The 3268-nt window shown below is 46.2% G+C and overlaps 1 pseudogene; it reads right to left on the bottom strand.

Moving 5' to 3' along the window:
• Positions 1–300: 300 nt before the first annotated feature.
• Positions 301–658, bottom strand: LOC119507488 (annotated as a pseudogene).
• Between the last annotated feature and the right edge of the window lie 2610 nt (positions 659–3268).

Raw genomic sequence — 3268 nt, 5'->3', positions numbered from 1 at the left:
TGAATGAGGTTCTGTTTCTAACTTTAACTTAGTAACACACATACATACTTCATCTGCAAAAATATTTGCAGGATCTGAAGTACTAAAGCGGCACTAATACTGAAACACAGATAATCAAAGGTATCGAAAGCACTGATAATGTGAGTCATCATCAAGGTAATCTGGGTAAATATTGCGCTCTTCTTGTCAAGTGTTGCTATGACCTTCACATATCCCACTGGAAAAGGAATCTTTTATGGCTTTTTGCTGTATCACTTATTTGAGTGTTTTAGGTCCCATAATATTGAGTGCAGAGTGTTATTAAACATGAGGACTCAGTTTCAAAATCAGTTTTCCTGTATCATCACAAAACATATTATATTCTGCCAGCACAGTTCAACATCAAACAGATTGATGGTGCAACTACTCTCTTGTGTATTCCAGCAAAGAACAAGCCTGTTAGAGTGGGATACAGCTAATGGTAGAAAAACGGATGATTGCACATGATGTGAAGACGGACGCCTTTTGTGTCTCGGGATCTAGCAACCAGTTACATGCACTAGTAGCTGTACAGAGAGATACCACTACAAGAGGCATTCTCCATTGCAGACAATGAATATATTCGGTTAAGTCTTCTCTCAAAAGCCTTGAGATCTTCTGCCAGCTCCAGCGCGTTCATGTGGGGCGGCAGCTCTGGTCCCTGCCTCGTCCCATCGCATCGCAGCTCCACGACCCCTGCCCGGCCCGCAGCCTCCGAAGCATCTTTGAGGAGAGGGGCTCAGCTAAGCCCAGCCTGCAAGCCATCTCGCCAAGCCCCAGGAAGCTGAGTGACGACAACATTTTGGACCTTTCAGACTGGCCACGACACCAGCTGATCACCACCGAGTGACCCCCGGTAATGGAAGAATTGCCCTGCCAAGCCTCATCTGCATTCCTGACCCACAAAATTGTGAGATATAATCAAAATAGTTGTTTTAAGCTACAACGTTTTGGGTGTAGTTTATTAAACAGCAGTTGATGCCCAGAACAGCTCCTGGCCTCTCTGAGGATGTGTTCTTTCTCTTGAGGCCTCTTGGTTTTCAATGCAAGTGGCCTTTCAGTAGTCCCCTTTCTCATCCCCATCCTGCCAGCTCTGAACATGCCTAAACTAACAGGTGCCTACAACTCAAGTTCTCCCTCCGCCTGTAATCTGCTTGACGTCTTATTATCGGTCCATAGGTGGATTTTGGCAGCTGGATGGCTCAATGAACGTCCTCTGCCGTTCTCCCAGAAGAAACAATTCCCCCACTCTCCACACTTGAGTGATTTTTCACTGGAGACATTTTTATGGGGGAAGGAAACATTGGAGGACAGAACTGTATCATACACCAAATAGCAAAAATTAACATTCCCCATTAGGAAAATTTCTGTTCTTTCTCTCAGATTTTCCTCACCCATGTATGTGCCCCTCCATCTGTCTAAAATCCTCCCTTACTACCCAGAAGAGTCCATCCGTTCCTCTTGTCTTGAATAGCCCTCCGAGCCCTGAACAAAATAATTATTGCTCCTCAACTTGCCCTGCACAGCAGAGTTGGGGAAAAGAGGGATGTTGCAGTTTAAAGAGGAGCCAGTGCAGCATTCACTGGTTTTTCTTGATTGCTTCTCGTCTATGATTCATGGTTCAGCAACTTCTCTTACACACTGTCACCTACCTTTCCACAGCTCCTTAAGGCTGAACAGGGCTAATCTAAGGAGCTCCCTCGGGAGGCGACTGTCTTCATCTCAACCTGGATGATAAAACGCTGGAAGGTGTGTGCTCTCACCTGCTGGCACAGTTTCCCTGCCATACCCAGCCAGGCTAGTGCCCCTATGGATGAGCCAACATCTTGGGGGTTGGGAATTTGTGACTATTGTTAAATCAAACTCAGTAGCACCAGTGAGTGGGACCCATCCCCGATCCTGGCCTTTCTTTTGTGTTTTCTTCATACTCAAGAGTCCAACCCAACCTGGAAAGTCTGACCCAACCCTTCTGGAAAGGAAAAGCATATTTGGGTAGGTGCCCTACCTACTTTAGCCCCTCCTTTTGGAATCTCTGCATCCTGCAAGGAAAGACTGGTGGTTAATTCATTGAGCATATTTCTTTATGGTGGATGTCTGTCCCGCTGTGTTCCTCCTTATCACAGCTGAAACAGACGGATGGGAACTGCACCATCACCATGTCCTTAGACAGTCCCAGGATTGACCCTGAATCTCCCTCATGTGAGTTGGGTTAGAAAGGAGCTTACTTGTCACAGCCTTACTGTTTGTGACCAACCCTGATCCTGTGGAAGTAGGTTACAGGGCTTAGCATCCTCCCTGACCCCAAGCAGGTTCTAAGGGTCTTGTTGGCCAAGGGGTTGACTGTAAGAGGCTGAGCCATTTCTGCCTCATCTGTAGTTCTTCTAGGCTGTCCCTGTGCTTCTTGTCTTATTCCCTGAGGGTCATCAGTTATGCCCTCCCCGTTTCCCACATTTGCTCCACTAATAGCAAGAATTCAGAACTTTCCCAGGTAAACTGCCGATGAACAGGACCCACCCTGAATGCTTCAGAGGAGCTTGAGTCTCCAAAGTGTATTCCCTGGCACCTGGGGCCTCCTACAAAATTCTCTGGACTTCGAACATATACATGGAATACCTCTGCCTTTTCTGTTACCTCAAAGGTAACTCTTGACATTTACTATGTATCCTTTCAAATGATGCCTGGCATCTTTTCAGAGAAATGGTGGCTTTTGTGGGTCTGAGACCAGATGCAATTTCTAATTCCCATTCTACAAAATTTTACCTGATCTCCAGGGATTTGTGCTACCTCTAAGACATAACACTCCTATAATCATGCAATGACCCACATACAATGCAGGCATTCTTTTCTTATTCCTGGCGCTGTTCTCCCTGGGATTGGCTCTGATAGCCTGTGGTTCCCATGGTTGTTTGCTAATCCACAACAATTCTGTCTTCAAGGAATCACGTGGCAGCAGGTGGAAAAGGGTGGAGACCTTGAATATCCCAGCTGTATCTGCTATGCATCTCCTCTCTCCTTTCTAGACAAAGTCTCTGTTTCTTAGGAATCTGTGTGCCTGTTGAGGTTGAGTGCACACAATTTTCTGCCTGCAAATTTGTGAGGGAGTTTCCGAGATGTTGTCAGTCTGGTAATTCACATAATACTGCATACGTCTGGCACTTCCTCTGGTGCACTCCGTGCCTACACATTTCCCCAACAGTGGTAATGCCAGTGATCAAGTGGTTCTACAATTACTGTATGTCACAGCAGCTCT

Source organism: Choloepus didactylus, chromosome 12 (assembly GCF_015220235.1).
Source record: "Choloepus didactylus isolate mChoDid1 chromosome 12, mChoDid1.pri, whole genome shotgun sequence".
Lineage (NCBI taxonomy): Eukaryota > Metazoa > Chordata > Mammalia > Pilosa > Megalonychidae > Choloepus > Choloepus didactylus.
This window is presented reverse-complemented; position numbering and strand designations above follow the sequence as displayed.